We start from the raw sequence: 21093 nt of genomic DNA on the forward strand, positions 1-21093 counted from the left end.
GTTTGAGTTCGCCAGGGCCCAGAACAGCACTTGGCACACAGTAAACATTAACAGCTTTCTGCCGAGTGAGTGAGTGATTCTGTTCAGGGTCCACCACCCTCGGATTCAATGACAGACTGCATCACTACACATTGACCATATGCTGGTGCTGTGTGGGCCTGCAGGAAGGTGCAAAGATGGGCCAGTCCTGAATCCTTCTCCCTCACCCTTTCCAATGCCAAAGCCAGGAAATGCAAACATGTAGATCCCAAACATGAGGTTAAAGGCTTATCAAGGCCTGTGGTGAAGACCAGCCACTGCCCACCAAACTCTGTTTCCCATTCTCCTATGATGTTGAAGCCAACATCTGGCCTCCGAGGCAGTAGGCACAGCCGCGCAAAGCTCTTGCCAATGGCTTGTGAGTGGACGCTCCAGCTCAGGGGTGAGGACGTCAGACAGGTCTCCTCCACACTCTGTCCCAGCTTCCCGGGGGGACCAGATTCAACCATGCAGACACTGGAGTGCCCTAGGGGATGTCAGAGCAAGGAGTTAGAAGGAACCAGGATCCTGAAATGGCTGGAGGGACAGGGCTGTCCCAGCAAGTAGGAGAGAAATAACCTCTCCATCCTTGAAGCGTCTATAGGTCTGAGTCTCTCTGTTACAGCAACATAGCTTTCCCCTGACTGATACAACATCTGAGCCAGGACGGCACTCTAGGAATTTGGAGCAGGAAGCGGCCATTTTGTGCTCCAGGAATCAAGGAAGACTTCTTGGAGGAGGATGGCATTTGCACTAGGCTTTAAAGAAGCCTATATTCTGAAGAAATAAAAGGGTAGGTACCCACTGGGGGATTACTAAACAGCTATTACAGACAAGGAGGCAGAAAGAGAACAAGAATGTAATCCGTGTTACAGACTTGGGGACTTGCCTGAGTTCTATGTCAGGGAAAGCAAGCAAGTGGGGAATGGTACGCACATGCCTTCGTCGCCCTATGTGAGGGTGTGCCGGTAGATGGAGAGAAAGCAACAGAAAAATAAGACTCAACTGAAGAATGGAGCCAACGAACACAGGAAGGAGTGGAATTTTCTTAATTTTCACTCTTCTGGCCTACTGGGCTAGTTTATCTTTTGACAATGAATACCTAATTACATTATAATAAAATGTTCCTATGTCTCTAAAGCAAATTAGAAATGGTATTTTCCTGCCCTCTCAGGAAAAGAGGCACTCCTGGTTCTTACCTGGATGCTGCCCAGCCTGGCCAGGATGAGAGCCTCGGGCGGACGCCTCAATGCAACTACCAGTCCTCAGAGTGTGGGTTCAGGGGCCCAGGGGACAAGGGGCCACTGCGGGAGGGGAGCAGGGGGGAGGAGTCAATTTCCAATCAGTTAGGTCTGATCTCAGTGGTTTCACAGAGACAGAAGTTGCAGAGGCAGGGAGTCTGGCCCCTCTGCCTGGGCCAGGAGCCAGGAAGTGTGACCTCACAGGGCCAGGAAATGGCTAGCCAGTGAAGGCTGGGGCAACGTCCTAAACAGATGGGAGGGGGGTCCCCTGTTTCCTGGGGCACCAGGGATGAATGGTGACTTGGAAAGGGAAGCTCACCCACACAAAAGGTGGCCAGATAAATCACAGCTGCTTCAATGGGTGACTCCTCAGAGCTGATCCGTCCTCGGTCACAAAGAAGAAACTGAGGCAGCTCGGCTGAAAACTGGTGAACTTGTCCCTACTGTTTCGTAGAGCCTCTTGGTTACAGCACCAGAGCTTCATCATGACCGATACTGGGCTATAGGAACCCAAAGCAGAAAAAGACCGTGGACACAGCAAATTGATGATTTTCATAATTCTAGAACAGGGGTCAGAAAAGCCTATAAAAAGCCAGATAGTAAACATTCTAGGCTTTGTGGGCCATTTGGTCCCTGCCACAATCCCCAACTCTGACATTGTATCAAAAAAGCCAACATAGGGGAGCCTGGGTGGCTCAGTCAGTTAAGCCTCTGACTTTGGCTCAGGTCATGATCTCAGGGTCCTGGGATCAAGCCCTACATTGGGCTCCCTGCTCAGTGGGGAACCCGCTTGTCCCTCTCCCTCTGCCCCTCGCCCTGCTCGTGTTCTCTCTCTCTCTCTCTCTCTCTCAAATAAATAAATAAATAAATAAATAAATAAATAAATAAATAAAATTTTAAAAACATGGAGCTGACCGCGAGGCTGGGTGTAAATGAACCCCAGGAGTCGACGCGCTTGAGTGTTTACGGGGACTGTTCCTGGTTTCGTCAGTGCTCGGCGGGTAAATCTTCCCTAGGGGTACCCGGCTCTGTTTCTCTCACTGGCCATGTCTTAGCACATAATCGTCCAAATCATGAGTCTTCTGGGGCGCATTTATGACAAGATAGCAATGACACCTGGGACGTCTCTCAAACCCCGGCATCCCGCTCTACGGATGAGAGCTGCTACCAGGAGTGGCTGCTAACATTTATTGAGCACTTGCTGCATGCTGGTGTTGTGCTAACCAATGCCGTGTAGACCCCCTCTCCCACGATGACCCTGTTTTATCACCCCTGTTTTGACAGAGGGGGACATTAAGGCTCAGAGAGGTTAGGGGACCTGTCCATGCCAGTAATTAGACCCAAGAGAGGCTCTTTAGCCTTTAGCTGTCCTGCTGCCCACCTTGTCCCCAATGCCCACTCTTCCCTGCAGTGTGCACCCCTGAGAATCCTGCAGTTTGCCTCCACCTTTAGAGCTGATTATTCAAAAGACAGAGAGGGAACCCAGGGAAAGACAGTGGATGCTGACCTTCAGGAAAAGCTCTGGCTGACATGTGGGCAAATCGAATCAGGTGCAGTTCTCATGACTGAGAAAGTCAAATTGGTTTGTCCCCTTATTAGAAACTCCAAAATCAGTAGAACCCAGAGAGAAAGGCCACGAGCGAGATGGTGGCCTTATTTCGGGACCCCCAAAATCACTTTGGGGTGATCATTTAAAGAAGTATGAATGCTGATACATAATGGCAAACGGGGGCAGGGCACCTTCAAAGGTCAGAGGTCAACTCTGCCTTGCCACAGAGCCATTCAGAACAGAACGTGCCCAGGACGGGGTGTCAGTGAGGATGTAAGCAACACGAGCAGCCAGGAGTTTAAATTGGCGCAGCCGCTCTGGAAGACGGCTTGGCATTATCTAATGGAGGTAGCAGGTGCATTCCTATGACCCAGCATCCCCATCAAATGTGTATGCCCCCAAGTGATTCTTGCACATGCCAACCACAGAATAAACACATCACCTGCAAGCTAATCTTACAGCAGAAAATTATACAGCCATGAGAATGACAGAACCATCACTGCACCCCCAATATGCACGCAACTCAAGAGCATGACATACGACAAATACGACAAGAGACGAAAGTCACAAAAGAATGTGTACAGTCTGCTTCCGTTTGTAGACAATTTGAGGACAGGCAAAATTAAATATTATGCTGTTTAGGGACACATGAGGGGTAAAACCATGAAGAACAGCAGAAAGTGATTAGCACAAAATTAAGGCTAGTAGTTAGCTTTGGGGAGAAGGGGGTCTGATGGAGAGGGACACGCAGAGTGTAAGGTTTGATGATGTTCTGATCTTTAACTGAGGTGGTGCGTATATGGGCATTTTATTATTATTCTTTATACATGTATTTTTTGTAAGATTTTATTTATTTATTTGAGAGAGAGTGAGAGAAAGAGAGAGCACGAGCAGGGGGAGGGGCAGAGGGAGAGAGAGAAGAAGACTCCCTTCTGAGCAGGGAGCCCGATGCGGGGCTTGATTCCAGAATCTGGGAGCATGACCTGAGTTGAAGGCAGACAACCGACTGATTGAGCCACCCAGGCGCCCCTATCCATGTATGTTTTACACACTCTTCTGCATAGGTGATATATTTGACAACTGAATTTTTTTAATTTAGAGAAAACAGCCTAGGAGTAGGACAGAGAAAATTCAAGCCCCTGTGAAAGTTTAAGGGGCACTCAATTCTCCATATCCTCAGATGAAATGCTCAAACATTCTCTATAACATTAAAAATGCAGTTTTTGGCTGAAACAAAAAAAAAATCAACTAGCAGTGGCTAGTAATAAAAAGAAGGCTGAACGTAGGTGGTTAAGGGTTGATCTGGTGGCTCAGGGATACAATTCCCCAAAATTCTCGTAGAGGCACAAAATGGCTGCTGCAACTCCAGACATCACATCTTCACCCAACCACTCCCACATACAGGAAGTAGGGAACATCTGGGATGATGAGAAAGACTCTACTCATACACCCAAATCCTTTCATCAAAAGGAAAATATTTCCCCAAAAAAGCCCCCAGCAGAGTCCCACTTACATCTTACTGACCCAAAGTAGGTCATTTAACCACGGCTAGCCATGAGGGCTGGGAAAGTATCTGCCCTTTTCAGCCTCCTTGTCCAATGGACAAGAAGGATGACAAGGAAGGAGAGGGAATGTCCACTGGACAGGAAACCACAATGCCTACCCCAACCCACCCCACCTCTAGGCAAGTTAAGTAGATCTGCCCCACTATTGATACCCTCAGATTTGTCAAATAACCCAGGTCCCACCTCATATGGAAACTGGACTCCATACCACACAGCCTCAGAATGGACCACTGAGCGGTGCCTATTCCCTCCATGAGATGCTTGAAGGATGCTCTGAATTGCTTTGATCATAATCTGGCACAGAATGATAAACCTCACTTTGTCATTCAATGGATGCTATCAGATGAAGGAAGCCAATAAATCCTCCCCACTGCTATGATCTGGCCAGGCTGAACTCTGGTGTACGACGGAACCCAGTCGTACTGTGGTGCTCACAGCCTATATAAAAGAGAGAAGCTAGTCAGAGAAGGCCACTAGCCACTCTACACACTGGTTACATATCAACTGGAATACTCGAGCGTTGAGGGCCCAAAGCTTTGCTGTGGTGGCAGGCCATGCAGCAGAGGGCTGAGAGGAGGGGGCAGAAATCCAGGCGGCACTGGCCTGCGGTCTTGCAGACAACGGTCCTGGAGACAGAGCATTTGTTGGCTTGTTTGCCACAGTCCCCACCACTCCCTATTGTCTCTCCAACACTGAGGCCAAGGGTCGGCTTGTTGTTTGGCAACACGTGGCTCTTCTCACCCTTGGCCACTTCCCCAATTTGGGGTTACCTGTCTGGCATTGTAGGGACTTGAGTTAGGGATCCTGGAACTCAAACACGGGAGATGGTCAGGTTTCCTGTTCTTCGGTGAAGTAACAAGTCCACTCTAACATCAATGGCTCCACTCATTCTGGGGCACTCATGTGGGAAGTGATTGAAGTCCAAGACTCAGTGCCTGTGCCCAAAGAGATTAAAATCAGCCCTCCCGTCTTGCTGGGCCTTGGTGACTCAGTCCACGCAATGAAGCCAACACGCAAATGACTCTGCGGGGTGCCATCTTTGTGCAGTGGCTCAGAAGCTGCTCTGGAGGCCACTCCAAAGGGCAGCTAGTCATGACTGTTACATGGTGTGTCATTCCAGGAAACGTGAGAGCTGACTTACAATCACAAAACTGGGAAGTCAAAGAAACCCAGAAAAATGCATTAGGGTGATGCTTTTGGCAGCATTTCTGCAATAATACTAATAACTAGCACTCCTATGAAGCTAACCATGCACCGGCCATTGCTCCAAGTACTTGTACCCCGACGGATTCATTTAACCTCACTAAAGCCCTAGGAGGAAGTGCTGTTGTCCCTACTTCAGATGAGATGTGGTAGCCAGCCCCTACATGACTCCCAGGGAGCCTCGCCTCCTGCTCTTCACACGGTCGTACGCCCCACCCCACACCTCACACTGAATCAGGGATGACCTGTGCCACCGATTGAATCCTGTAGCAGTGACAGTGTGGTACTTCCCAAGCCAGGTTACCAAAGGCACTGCAACTTCCAGTTTGGGCTGCTGGGCTCCTTGCTCTGGGGGAAGCCGGCCACCATGTCCTAAGGACTCTCAAGCAGCACCCCAGTGGCAGGTGCATGTGGAGAGGGACCCACTGGCCAGCCCGAACTCGGCAGCCATGTGACTGAGCCACCGTGGGGGCTGACTCTCCAGCCCCCACCCATGTCTACTGCAGCCTCGAGAGAGAGACCGCAACCCAGAAACACCCACCCCATTGCTCCCAAATTCTTGACCCATAGAAATCCATGACCGACAATCAACAATTATTGTTGTTTAAGTTGCTAAGTTTGGGGTGATTTGGCAGGCGGCATCCGACAAGTAATCCAGGGAGGGAAAACTCAGGGAGGGGGACAGACGTTAAGTAATTTGCCCAATTGTCACACACCCAGCACATAGCAGAGCCAGGATTTGAACCCAGGACACCTGTTCTGTGACCCGTGCCTCTAACCACTCCACTACACAGCTCTCTGGATGCTTCTGGAAGAAATTCAGTTTCTGTTTACCTATATCCATTTCCCTTTTTCTGAATGCCTACTCCGTGCTCCAGATTTTATCTACATGAACTCATTTCCCCGTCCCCAACAACTCTGGAAAACAGAGTTTTCTCTCCATTTTATTCTTTCTGTTACAGTGTAATGAGCTAAGTAAGGCATCAAAACATCCCTCCTTTAGAAAAATCCAAATCGTAGAGAAGATCCCTAAATCTCCTGAGAGCACCCCCATCCCTACATCCAGGCCCCTCTTCCAAACTGACATCCTCAATCTGGTGGGTACCTTTCCAGACCTCTATTCCTAGCCATTCACTTTCACATTTATGTCCCCAAAAAACTCCACAACAGAGCAACTATGGGGTGAAGTCCCACAAAATAATGCTGAGCAGGACACCAGTCACAACAGAACACATACTCCTTTAATTTTGCCTAAACACAGGCAAGTGTTTACGGTTGTAGTGTTTAGGGTTGTAGGCTTAGGGGGCAAAATTAGCAAGTGAACCACAGCAGTGACCACTGTAAATGTCAGGAAGTGGGTACTTCCCAGGGTAAAAGTTGGCGGGGGGGGGGGGTCATTGCAGAGGCATGAGGCGAGTTTCTGGGTGGTGGCAAGTTTCTATTTTGACCTCAGAAGCAGTCATGTGAGGTTGGCTTTGTATTAAGCAGAGCATCTTCATTTTGTGCACATTTTTTAAAAAGATTTTATTTATTTATCTCAGAGAGAGAGAGAGAGCACAAGCATGAGCGGAGGTGGGGGAGGGGTAGAGGGAGAAGCAGATTTCCCGCTGAGCAGGGAGCCAGATGCGGGACTTGATCCCAGGACGCTGGGATGATGACCCAAGCCGAAGGCAGACGCTTAACCGACTGAGCCACCCAGGTGCTCCTTGTGCACCTTTCTATAAGCATAATTCACCGTTTCTAAAGCCTTTAAGAAAATATAAGTGTTCTCTTTCTGTTTCATGTCAAATTTATCATCCTTTCTAAATGCTGCTTTTGTTCACTCACCAATTAAGTATCCCTTTGTCACCGGTAGATTTACTTCATTCATTCCAACAGATGCAGTATATTCTGTAGAGTTAATATTCCACTATTTACTTGGCCAACCCCCCAGGGATGAACGTTTTGTTCCCAGTTTGAACAAGACTGCAATGAACATCTTTGTGTACGGGTGCATTTCTCTAGCCACGGCCCCAGCAGTTGGGATTGCTGCTGCAAAGAGTCTGAACATTTAGGTTGTTTTTTTTTTAAGATTTTATTTATTTATTTGAGAGACAGAGAACAAGTAGGGGGAGGAAGTGCAGAGGCATAGGGAGAAGCAGATTCCCCGCTGAGCAGGGAGCCCAAAGTGGGGCTCGATCCCAGGACCCCGGGACCATGACCTGAGCCGAAAGCAGATGTTCAACCAACTGAGCCACCCAGGCGCCCCCATTTATAGTTTTAATAAACGTTGCCAAATTGATGTCCGTTGTAGCCACACCAGCATGATGTGGGGATCCCACCAGCATTACGTGAAGACCCCCGTATTCCTACATCCTTACCAATTCATGATATCATTGAAGTGTTCAATGTTTTTGCCACCTTGGGGAAGGAAAACGGTGCCTCCATTTCATGGATGAAGAAACAGAGGTTCAGAACCTGAAATGCTTTACCTGGGACCACACAGCAAGGAAGTAGCAGAAAGAGGACTTGAATTCAGATCTTTTGTCTCCAAATCCAAGCTCTGCCCCAAGACATAGGGTTTTGCTCCTTAAAGAACAGGGGCTCCTAAGATACACCACGATGCCGCCTTTTGCGGGGCCACAGGCAACTCCATGTCCCCAGGGTCACAACCAGATGAGATGCGCATAGAGCCTGGCCCAGTGGCTGGCAGGTAGACCACCTGCATGGAAATCATCAGAGAGGAAATGAGCCCGGAATGGAATCAACAAGGTGCTGCTGCCGACTCTGATAGTAAATTAGATACACTTGCCTCTGACACGATGCATTTAGAGCAAGGGCACACCAGGTTCTCGGCTGCTCCCAAGCAATGAGCCACCGGGAGTGAAAAATAAAACAATCTATGAAGCTACAAAATGCAATAATGAATGATAACAGGCCCCAGAACAGCAGGGGAGAATTATTGGAAAATCAGCTAAGAGCCCATCAGAAGAGAGGCCCGGGTGGCTGGTGGCAGGAGACGGTGACATGTGGCTGAGAGAGGACAGGGCTTGCAGTCAGAGATGCCTGGTTTGAAGTGGCTCCCACACTTGCCGACTAGGTGACCTTAAACAAGTCCCCGGAGCTTCTCAAAGACTCAGTCTCCTTGACTATAAGATAGGAGTGAAAACAGAACATATTGACCTCCTAGCACTGTTACAAGGATTAAATGAGATAGTGACTAGATGGGGCCCAGGGTTGCCAAGTACAGCTGTTCAGGTTGCACACAAACTTACCTGAGGCTCAGTGGGACTTCAGGGGAACCCATCCTCCATGCTCAGAGCAGGGGGCTTTCTCAAATTTACCAAAGCCCCCATGTGCCGCAGCTGCCCTAACAGTGCTGGACATATAGTAGGTGCTTGATAAACAGGAGTCTTATGATCATGGCAGACTGATTTCCCACCTGGGGGCTCCAGCTATACTGACCACAGCCACAACAAGGACTCCTCTCCAGAACCAAGAGAAAGCCCCAGATCCTGAAAGCAAACCTTGCAGGCCTGAGCAGAATGAGCTGTGGCCCCACAGCAGTCCACATGGGAAAGGCAGGGGGCGCCTGGGTGGCGCAGTTGGTGAAGCGTCTGCCTTCGGCTCAGGTCATGATCCCAGGTCCTAGGATCAAGCCCCGCATCGGGCTCCCTGTTCCGTGGGGATCCTGCATCTCTCTCCCTCTGCCCTACCCCCTCACTTGTTCTCTCTCTCTCTCAAAATAAATAAAATCTTATAAAAAAAAAAAAAGAAAGGTAAGCATGAAGCAGACAGGGGTCCCACCTCTAAAGGCCCGTGTCTGTTCTTTCTGCCTCAAATGCCTTCCGCTTGATCAACTCACCCATCCTCCCAGGCCCGGCTCAAGTGTCACCTTCTCCAGGAAATCCTCCCTGGTTCCCCAGGCCTCCGCACCCCCAGCCCAGGCCGGAGGGCTAACTGTATCTTAACCATCCTTGTAACCCCCACCCCCTGTACGTGGACATAACTGACTTTCAGTGTCTGAGAAAGTCATGAATAAATCAGAAGAGAGTCGCGCCTTTACCCAGAAACCTATAAAAGAGCAGGGATCCCCAGCCCCAGCCTTGCTTTTATAATGAGGATCAGTAAGTTCTGAAGTCAGAGAACAGTGTGTTAGGACAGGAGAAGGCTGACAGTTGGTGTGACGCACCTGTCACTCTGATGGCCCCAGGGACTGCAACAGGAGTAAAATGTGACCCACAGCCAAGGCAGAGAAATGCCATGGCAGGCGCTGGATGGAGGATAATGAGCTCAGGGGGGAATGTTCCTCGCACAAAAAGAAGAAGCTCTAGAGCCCTTCAGTCTTGCTGGACGACCTACACTGTAGGACCACACTGCGACCCAATGGGCGTTTTTAAAGAAACTAATAAGACAAACACAGGGCTCTGGTCCAAGGCCAGCCCTGGCTCAGCCAGCTGAGCCCCCAGCTGTCTCGGCCTGGGTCTGCCAGAGTCCTGGTCCTGCCCGCCCATCACTCTTCTCTCCAGCTGCAAGCACCTGCAGGGCAGGGGCGGCTCCCGTGAAATCTTGAGGTCCCGCACCTGGCCTATTGCAGGAGCTCAGGAAACGTTTCTGAGTGAATGAATGGCAGCCCCAGAGAAATCAGGAGAGGAGTCCCATTTGCTCCAACCCCAGGTAGCTCTTCCCTGGAGTTTGCTTCTGCCACGGATCTGCCACACACTACTGTGTGCCCTTGGCAGAAGCCCAAAGTTCACAAGCAGGGGAAGCAGGATGGGACTGGGGCAGGAGGATCAGGTATGTAGGAGGCAGCTTTTGCTGCAGCGACAGGGAGTCCTCAGATCTCAGCAGCTTTCAATAGCACTTATTTCTTGTTCTTGTTCCAGACGGAAGAGACAGCCACTATCCAGGGCACTGTGATGGCAGGACAGAGGCAGGCGCTGAAGGAAGTCGAAGGCTCCTGGATACAGCATATACATCACATCTGCTCAGATTTCAATGCTCAAAGCAAGTCACATGACCAAATCCAAAGTCGCGGTTTGAGCTGGTCTACTCATCCCCACCACTGGGTGGGCACATGATTTAGACCAGCCAATTGGAGCGCTCCATTCGCACCCCACCCCCAGGCCACGGTGATTGGTTCAGGAATGGCCATGTGATAGAAACAGGCCAATGAGAGCCTTCCCTGAGAGCCTTCTGCCAGAGCCATCAGGAAAAAAGCTCTCTTTTGTCTAGTCCGGCAAAGCAGTAGGGCGTGAGCGCAGGACTTACGGGTGGCACAGTCCAATACGACAGCACTGATGGAACACCCTGTGCCGCCCACATGAGAAATGTGACCGATGCAAGTGAGTTACTCAGGTTTAAATTTTATTTGGGGTTTAATATAAATTTTGTTTTATTTTAATCTGTTTGCATTTCAGTCTAATAGCCATGAAGCTAGCGGCAAACATATTGGATGCATCCAATAGAGGGGGAGTGTAAAATGCGAAGGAGCCTCTTGTGACGTTTTTGGGCCCCTGTATCCAATTGAACCTGATGCCACCTCTACTTTGTTGTTTATAAGTACAAATCGATTTCTCTTCTTTGCATAAGCTGGTAGGATTTCCATCATTAGAACTGGAGTCTCAACTAATGTTATGGGCACAGCACTATCACCTTTCTGTATTCTACCCTACTGTGTGCGGGGCATTCAGCTGATGCACCCCTGTCATCTCATGATCTTTCCAGCAAAGCCCGTGAGGACCTCAGGAGCCAGACAGCCTGGGCTCAAATCCCACCTTCCCTGCTTACTGTCTGTGGGGATTTGGGCAAGGTACTACACTTCTTGCTGCCTCAGTTTCCTTATCTGTCCATTGAGGATGATGGCAGTCCCTAACTCAAAGGACTGTGAAGGCCAAGTGAGTCATTACATGACAACAGTGCCAGGCCTGTGGCAAATGCTCCCTCGTGTTGACTTTTTTTTTTTTTTTCTTATTTTTCATCCTGACCCAGCACGTGAGTAACCTGAGGCTTGCCCAGGGTAAGTCACTTGTTAAGTGGCAAAGGTCACAGGCGACAAAGCCGGGATTAGAACACGGGCCTCTAGGATTCCAGAGTATCAACTCTTTACCACCACATTATTCTGTTTGTGGCTTTTCAACTCTGTGGTGATGATAAGAGTAATATTAATAAGAGTTAGCACTCGTTGCATGCCCAAGAATTTAAATCCTGGGCAGTTGCTTCAAAGCCTAAGCTTTTAACTCTCAGAGAAAAAAAAATCATTCCTTTTAATGTTTCTCTTGCCCTTCCATTAATACCAAGAAGAAAGTCTCAGCTCGGTGCTGATATGTCTTTAATACCTCTCTAGACTATTCACAAAGAGAGAGCCAGCCTCAGGCTCATACCATGTAGAAGGGACCTAATAGGTCCTATGCTTAACTTCTATGCTACACACCCAGGCAGATGTGGTAGTTACCTCTCTCTAGAGGTGCTATGGCTCCCTGTAGCCAGAAAGGCGGGGTTGCGTGGGGGTGGGGATGGGGGGACTCAACTTCAGGAGCTCTTGGAGCCTGCAGAGGTGACCGGCAGTCAAGCAGGCTCTCGTTCCTGGCCCAGGTAAGTTACAGAGGGTGATGGATGGCAGGGCCCTGGGAGGCCAGTAGCCTTCTCTGACACTGCCAGATGTCACATGGCCCACACCAGCTGATGGACAGACTCTCAACATACAGGGAGCAGAGCTGCGCCTTGCCACACAGCGTGAGATTGGGAGCCACAGGCTGTATCTGAGTTCCTTCTCCACCATGCTCACCACAAAGATCCTTGGGCAGTTCCCTGCCTCTCCGGGTCTCAGTCTCCTTGGCTGAGAAACAGAAATAGCAATGCCTACCCCCAAAGGATGGTGCTAAGAAATAAGTGAGGCCATGCATGAGAAAGCACTGTATAAAGACTGAACAAATGTGAACTGTTGCCATGTTCATGATTGGAGTATATGTGTGTCATAGCTAAGTGGGCATCATGAGCATAAAGTAAATGGCTGACCCTGGGTTGAGATGGGACCACCTGTCTCTTTTTAAATTATCTTTGCTTTTGTACTTGTCTCTCTCACTGGATTTTGCTCTTCCAGGGCAGGGACCTTCTTACCCATCTGGGCAGCCTACTGCCAAATGCAGTGCCGGGCACAGCAGAGGCATCAACAAATATTTGCTATATGGATGGATTATGGATGATGCATAAATGGATAACTGGATGTGTGGATAGATGGGTGCTTGGATGGATGGATGGAAGGATGAAGGATTGTTGGGTGAGGGATGATGGATGGAAAGATGGATGGATGATGGATGGATGGCTTGTGGGTGGAAGGATGGATGGATGGATGGGAGATGGATGGGTGGATCGATGGATGGGTGACCAATGGATAGCTTGTGGATGGATGGATGAATGAACGGATGAATGGATGAAGGATTGATGGGTGAGGGATGGATGGATGGAGAGATGGATGGATGATGGATGGATGGCTTGTGGGTGGATGGAAGGATGGATGGATGATTGGTGATGGATGGGTGATGGATGGATGGCTTGTGGGTGGATGGATGGATGGATGGATGGATGGCTTGTGGGTGGATGGATGGATGGATGGATGGCTTGTGGGTGGATGGATGGATGGATGGATGGGTGGATGGACGGATGGATGGATGGCTTGTGGGTGGATGGATGGATGGATGGATGGATGGCTTGTGGGTGGATGGATGGATGGATAGATGGTGATGGAAGGTTGAGGGATGGATAAATGGATGAGGATGGATGGTTGATAAAATCCAGATGCATTTTAGGATGCATTTCTTGACTGGGTCAGATTCTTAGTCTGGTACTGGATCCCAACCATCCAACGCCCTCAAACACAGTGAGTATGTGTGTGATTGGTTGTGCCATCCTGAGGGAGAATTTGGCAGAAAATGGGAGTTTGGGGGGGAGAAATTTTCAAATATAAATGTAGTTTTAAAACAGCTTCTGGAGTGTGCCCTCTGCAAGTCCTCCCCAATCTCTTAACACTGGCCACACGCCCAGATCCATATGAGGAAGGCTTGTATTCAGGAGGCTGCCGGTGAGGCTGGTCAAAGTGAAAGATCCTGAGAAGGCATCCGTCACGCCATTCAGCACAGCACAGCCCCAAGGGGCACTGATTTATCTCAGATGGATTTTCAAGAATGGCTAGGAACAAGAGTGCCCTGGGTAACTGCCACAGGAATTTTCAGTTTCCATCCCCCTGGTGCAGGCCTACTGATGATGGGTTGTCTCAGAGTTCATCTGCCTCCCCATCAGTCTCTAGGGGCCACCTTGAGCCAGAGGTGGGGACAGGGCAGTCATTTCCCCATCCATAGATAGTAACCCAGCATAGTGTGCTTGCAGCCCCTCTTTCTAACCTCACTCACGGGAGCACAGGGGCCAAGGACACTTGATCAAGGAAGCAGCACTGACTCTGTATTAAGGCTTGAAGGACACGTAGGAGTCCACCAGAGCGGCTTGCCAAGCACACAGTCCAAATCCCGGGAACTCGGCCGCATGCACGCCACACCTTCACTGGTGACACGGGGTGCGTGAAATGATGGCTTCACACTTCCCTGTGAGATGTGGAGACAGAACGGGGCGTGGCGAAGCATGCCAGGTCACAGACAGAGGGAGCCTCACACGACCTTGAAGGAAGAGGAGGAAGGAATTTTCCAGGAGGACCAGATGGGGGCTGCTTCAGAAGGGAACCATGCTCACAAGGCACAGAGTCAGGGAGGAGCTCTTAGAAGAAAGAAGCGGTGAGGCACTCGCCTGTCGTTCTGCCTGACTGGCATTGGTGTTCCCCCGCTGGGGGAGAGGGGCATCCTGACTCTCCTCTGGGGATGAGCACTCGGTCTAGGAGATTCTGTTGAGGCTGACCCCAGCCCTAGCTCCGGAGGGAAGCAGATGACCCAGGCCTTGCCTTTCAGAGTCACATCCCTCACAATGGCAGGCTTAGGGAGGAGGGCAAGTGACCGACACCTGGCTATTGAGCCCTCCCTGGGAGGTTTACTGTTGCTAAACTGGGGGGTATAAACACAGAGCTGGTAGGGGCTACTACACGAAGAAGGCTTGCATAGAGTGAAGCCAACAAAGAAAGCAAAGCTCTAAGAGAGGGAAGGAAAACGGAAACAGAAGGAGAGACAGAGATGGAGAGGAACAGAGACACTGAATCTTGTCGACATAAGGCAAGCACCTGGATCTAGCTGAGCCTGAAGCCCTGTTCCCTGGCATGGGCCAATAAAAATTCGTCTCTTTGCTTAAGCTTGAGTTGGAGTCAGTCACTTGTGACCAAATAAATTGCCTTACTCGTTTTTGTATCCCAATGCTCACACTGAGAACTCGGGTCATGGGGAAGGGAGGGATTGGGAAGGATGGGATTCAACCTGGCCCCGTATCGTAATTCTACCCCTGTCATGCTGGAGCTCATCCATTAACTTCCCCAAAGGGGGGTGTCCAAGAGTGGGCAGCCCCTCTAGGTTATAAATGGATGTATCCATTTGTCCATTCATGAAAGCCTTGACCAGAAGGGTGACCTTCATTTCCTGCCTATTTGAGGATCCCAGATGCTTTGTGGCAAGCTGATATGGCCTGAGCGGTAAGCTCAGTTGTGATCCCAGCATACAGATCGTGCTCTGTAAATACCTGCCCGATGAATTAATTCATGCTACCTTATGTAAATGTTAACATAAATACGAGATATGAGATTCACTGGATGCACAGAGCACCAATTCTGACAGAAGGTCAACTCTGTGCCCATTTCCAAAAAAAAAAAAAAAAAAAAAAACCAGCCACTCTGAGTAGAGGGTGCACTTCCCAATTCCATGCCGTGATGTTTGGTGGGGAGGTTGGGGGAGAATGCATCCTGGGGCTTCTGGAGCGCTGACAGGGATCATAACCCTGTTGGAAAGGAAAATAAGCTGGAAGTAGAGAAAATCAGGACTTAGATTGAAAAAGCAACTGGAATTCATTATAGCAAGATCAGCAGGGAGCCATATCTCCTGGGCATTCCGGAGACATGTGGAAGAGAAGAGCCAGCTCCAGCTCTTTACCAGAAGGTTCCTCTCCAGTGAGCACCCCTGACTTTCAAGGTAGACATGGCTGGAGATGCATGAATGCAGGAAAACCAGAAAGGTTTTTTTTCTTAATCTGGGTACCCAGCTGACCTTGTTCTCACCCTAGATGAGGGAAAGGCACTAGAACAAGGAAGACAGACCTTAGAATCCCCATACAAGCAGCCATACAATGTCTTTCAATTCACTACAGGCCATGTTTGCTTTGAAAAATTAGAAACAAAATCAAGGACATAAATGATAACACCCAGAGCTGGCGCAGTCGGGGTGAAAGTAATAGATTCAGCACTCCTGGGGAACCCAGCTGGCCCCGGGGCTAACAGCCTCCTAAATCGCTATCTCTGGCCTGGCTCACACTCTGACCCCGGGGTACAGTTTGTTTCCCCTCTCCCCTCCCCAACTCCCCCTCCCTCGCGCCCCCGCTGCCGCTCCTCCCACCCCGCACTTGACATTGCCTCTGGGCCCTCAAAAAGACATCACACACTTAACCAGGCCAGGTCTGAACTCAAAATCCCTCTCTTCCCACTAAATAATTAAAAAACCCAAAAACCTGTTTTCACATCAGTCTTCCCCATTACAGTAATAAACACATTCATTTGTTGAGGACAGACATCTAGGAGTTGTCCTCTGTGTCTCTCTCTTCTCCAACTCCACATCCAGTAGGCCAGCAGGTTCTGTTGGCTTCAAACTATATCCTGAATCCATCCAGTTCTCTCGTCTCCCCGCAAAGCCAAGCCACCAGCGTCTCTCACCTGGACCACCACCTGTCACCCCTCCTATTTCTGCCTCTATCCAGCATTCTCCACGCATCAGTCAGAATGCTCTTTCGTTAAATGCTAATCATATCCTACCACCTCCCTGCATAAAAACCGTCAAAGGCAACCCAGTGTATTGAGAATGAAGTCCAAATGTTATGCCACAGCCAACAAGGCTCTGCATGACCAGGTCCCTCCCAAGCAACTCGACCTCTCTTCTTCTGCAACAGGCCCATCGGCCTCCTCAGAGTTGTTCAAATCTGCCAAAAATCCTGACCCCAGGGCCTTTGCACTTGCTGCCTCTTCTTCCTGTTTCACTCTTCTTCCTTCTTACCATCCTCTAGGTTTCCACTTAAATGTCACCTCCTCAGAGAGGCCCTCTTTGCCTCCATGCCCCCACATCTAAAGGAGACCTGATCCCACACACACCCACAGGCAGAACAGTGGGCAGACTGTCACACCATTTATAAAGAGGGTTATAGACGAATACTTGAAAAATGCTACCAGTGCTTGCCCCTGGAGAGGGAGTGGGTGGCTGGGAACAGGGAGACTTTTTACTGTGCATTGCTTTATGCCTTTGAATTTCAAATCATGTGCATATATTATTATTCCAAAAATTTAAATTAAATCAAATCAAATAAGGAAGGAAAGAAGGGAGAGAGAGAAAGAGGGACAAGGACAGGGAGAAGAAAGGGAGAGAGAGAAGACAGTGGGAGAGGGAAGGAGAGGGAAGGAGAAGGAGGGAGGGAGGGAGAGATACACTTGGGAAATTGTTTCAAGGCAATAATCCCACAAACAAAAATGATCTATTCAAGAAAATAATCATTGTGGTATTAAACTATAAAGGAACCAAAAAGATAAAATAAATGCCCAGCAACACAGGAATGACTCAGGAAAGAGTGCTTTGTGAACAGATGGAGAAGTAGGACCCCCTTAATCATGATCATTATTAGGACTGCAGAAATGTGGAGAAATGTTTATGACAATAATTAATGGAAAAGCAGACTATAAAGGAGTATATTAAGGAGGGGAAACAATGTAGTGGGAAGAGGAAAACTGTCAAAGAGAGCTGGTCCGAGCCCTCAGCACCTGCTCTAAGGAGACCACGACTGAACCACGTCGGCAACATCTCAGCTCTGAACGCAGACCCATCGTGGAGACTGGAGACCAGGGCTCATCGGTGCCCACGCAGGACCAGGGCAGCGGCAAAGGCGGCTGGGGGCCGGTGATAGGACTCTGGGAGATCTCGCCGGGGTTACACCAGGCAGGGTTTCTCAGCCCGGGCACCGCTGACATTTGGGACTGGGTCAGTCTTTGCTGTTGGGACTGTGCTGTGCATAGTGACAGGTCTCTCAGCAGCCTGGCCCTCACCCACCGGACACCAGGAGCAGCCTCCCAACCCCCGTCATGACAAACAAATGTCTTGGGACATCGCCAGGTGTCCCCTGGGGTGCAGAATCGCCCCCAGGTGAGAACCCCCGTACGAGGCAAATCACGGAGCATCTCTGGCAGTTTCCCCAGCTGTAAAATGGGAGTGCGCCTCGCACACAGGTAAATTCTCCCCCCTCCGCCGTACACACTAATTACAGCTGTATGTTTTAAAGAATATGTATATTGTGTAAGTCATAGTGAGCTAGTTGGGTTCTTTTATGGTGCCTTTTAAATCCAATAAAACAGGTGAGGCTCCTGCTCCCATGGGAGCCCCAGTCACTAGCTTGTCAGTGGCCCACCTCAGAGAAAGTATTTATCATCTACTCACCCCCTCACCCATCCCCGTCTGGTTTTATAGCACACGTGCATTCCCTCCCAAGGGGCTTTAATAGGGCCACGATTAATTCATAAAATATTAGGAAGCACTTTGCCACGCCACGGTAATAGCCTGAATTTCCACACAGGGTCTTTGTAGTTTAATGGCAGCTCAAATAATAAATTGCTTTAATGTCTTATTCAAGCTTTTCCGGAGACCGAAAATGTCAGCTCTAGAATTAGAGATTTCCTCATCCAGCCCTCAGCTTACAGATGGGAGATCTGAGCTCCCTCCACCCAAGGGAAAATGACCTGTCTACAGTCTCCCAGCAGAAAGCTGGGATGAGGGCCATTCTCCTGGGTCGCTCGGCTCCCTCATTGCCGCCAGGTCACACTCCCTCGGAAAAACACCATTAATCAGCGCAGGATTCGTCTGGGTCAGCAAACTGGGCACTTCTGACCACCAGCTGGTATCTGAGTGGGCTCCGTGTTTAGAATTAGCCAGAGAGTGAGGCTGGAGTGGGTGGTTTAAGGGAAAAAAAAACAGCTTGAAAAGTTATTCTTCTACCATGTCCACCCACCTCCAAACTCCCCCAATCACCTGCAGGATAACAAGGTCTGGGATTACAGCATCTCTCAAGTGGGCAACGCGGACTGAATGCCCCGAAGATTCCACATAGCCCAGGGCGGACTCTGCCCAGCTCCCCGTCAGCAGTCACCCAGGGCACTGAGCCCATTCAGGAAACTCACTGCCGGGTCCCGGGCACCACCCACATGCCCCTGGCCCTGGCCGCCTCCCCAGAGTGGGGACCAGTTAGTGACGCCGTGGTCCCTGGCAGGTGGCGGGCAGGTACCTGATTCCTCACGTCCCAGGGGCATCTCCCAGAGTCCACATGTGACCTGCTTAGGAGCACACACTGCGCCGCCCACATCCCCCCCACCCTGTCTCACGGCCCCCCTTCGCCACCGGAACTTCTAGAATCCCCTCCCAAGTGCACCGCCACACGTAAAACCTCAAGTCCTCCACTCACAGTCGGCGTATGGGGGCCCCGCTAAAGGCAGTGGCCCAGCAGCCCAGGCGACTTGAGTGGAGCTTCCTTCTGTCAGTCCTCCCAGCACTGTCTCCCTCTGATGGTGACTCTGGGTCTCATAGGATAAGGCAGACCCTTTTCTCCCACAGAAGCCCTTGACACATTTCAAAACAGCTCCCAGATGCCCCAGACCACTCTGCCTTCCGTTCTTCCCTTGGCTTAAAATGCTGTGCCCTGACAACTGAAACCCCCAATATTGTTAACTGCATCTCCCGCTGTGTATGAGAGCCATGTGCCTGCTCTTTACGCCCTAGAAGAGTATGCACTCCGCAAGGACAGAGCTCCTCTGTTCCTTAATTCTTGACTTGCAAGCCATTAATGGGTGAATAAGACACAGCCTCCATTTCCCTGTGAATGTCACCCTCCTGGTTCCTCTCCAGAAGATCCAGAGCGGTTCATTAATGTCCCTCTTAATTGGGGCCACCCAGAACTGAACCCAAATGCTTCAGGTGTGCCTATACGGTGGCAAGGAAGAGAGGGACCACACCTCCCTCATACTGTATATAATGTTTCTATTGATATGACCCAAGGTCACATTTTGGTTTTGGAACCTATTTTTCGCTGTTGGCCCAGAATAATAGTAACAACAGTAACAGCTGCATTGATAACAATAATAATATAAAAACACATATGCATCCTTATTATGCACCAGACCCTATCCTCACATCAAATTCAGTTAACCAGAGTTTGGCCGTGTCTTATGCTGCTGGACTCACCAGCTACATACATCCTATTTGTTCACTCTTTGGATCTGAGTGCTGTACGTTACATTTTTCCATCTAATACTTCCCCTAGTGGGATGCAGCCACCTCCAACCTCTCCCCATGGCACTGCACCCTGAGCCCTCCCCTGACTGCCTGTTAGCTACATGTTTGATCTAAGTGCCCCCATCCCATCATCTTGCAGGTCATGGATCAAATGTTTCCACATCAGCACCAAGGACAGGTCCTCACCACCCACCACCTCTAGACACACACACACACACACACACACACACACACACACACACACATGGCCTCTGGCCTGGACCCCCCAGCCACCTGCCCTTGCAACTTATCCACTTCTCCCCATCCTGCCCCCAGCTTTGTGACCAGCTCTACTGAAACTGGATATCAAGCTTTCAGGCTTGATGAAGTTCATTGACTTCACAAATGCTCAGTAGCCAGACCTGGTCCTACAAAGCTTTACAGGTATCCATCCGTTTAATCTTCATAACAACAACCGTGTGGTGGGTACTGCTATTACCCCACTTACAGACGAGGAGCTGAGGCACAGAGAAGGTCAATAACTTGTGGTTCCGTCTCCAGTGAGGCTGGAGCTGAGATGCGCGCCCAGGCAGGCTGCCCAAGACGGCACCCAGCGCAGCTTCAAGCTGCAGGCTGCCGGAGTCATGGTCCTAGTTCAAGGGCTCTTATTAAACTCACAAATAAAAAACAATGAGGCCACGCATGGACTGAGGGTGACCAGAGGACATCCTGAACCACAGGTTTGGTTTTGTCGGTTTTGCTTGTTTTTAATCAAGGATTTGATTGCTGTAATTCCGGGTTCCTGGGACCTATATTAACAATGTAGCAAGTGAGGTCACATTCTAGGCTTTCAGAGCTCACAGAGCACTTCTCCCTTCAAGATGGAGTCTGACCCTCCCCCCCCCCCCATAACCCTGTGAGGGGAAAGTACTTTATCTTCATTTTACAGATTAGGAGACGGAGGCTCCCAGAGGCTGAGCGATTTATCCATGATCACCCACTCCAGAAGGGGCAGAGGCAGGGTGTGAACCCACAGTCCTGGCGTTCAGATTCCAAGACACTGTCCCTCTCCAGAGCCTCCTCTGACTCCTCACTTCGCCCCA

At 49.9% G+C, this 21093-nt stretch overlaps 1 protein-coding gene across 3 annotated transcripts in view; it reads right to left on the reverse strand.

The window, feature by feature from the left end:
• Positions 1–21093, reverse strand: part of GSG1L (GSG1 like) — a 202600-nt gene that overhangs the window by 161503 nt on the left and 20004 nt on the right. The window lies entirely within an intron of this gene.

This window comes from Eumetopias jubatus, unplaced genomic scaffold (assembly GCF_037043125.1).
Source record: "Eumetopias jubatus isolate StellerSeaLion01/CBP00866 unplaced genomic scaffold, mEumJub1_p1.0 scaffold_12, whole genome shotgun sequence".
NCBI lineage: Eukaryota > Metazoa > Chordata > Mammalia > Carnivora > Otariidae > Eumetopias > Eumetopias jubatus.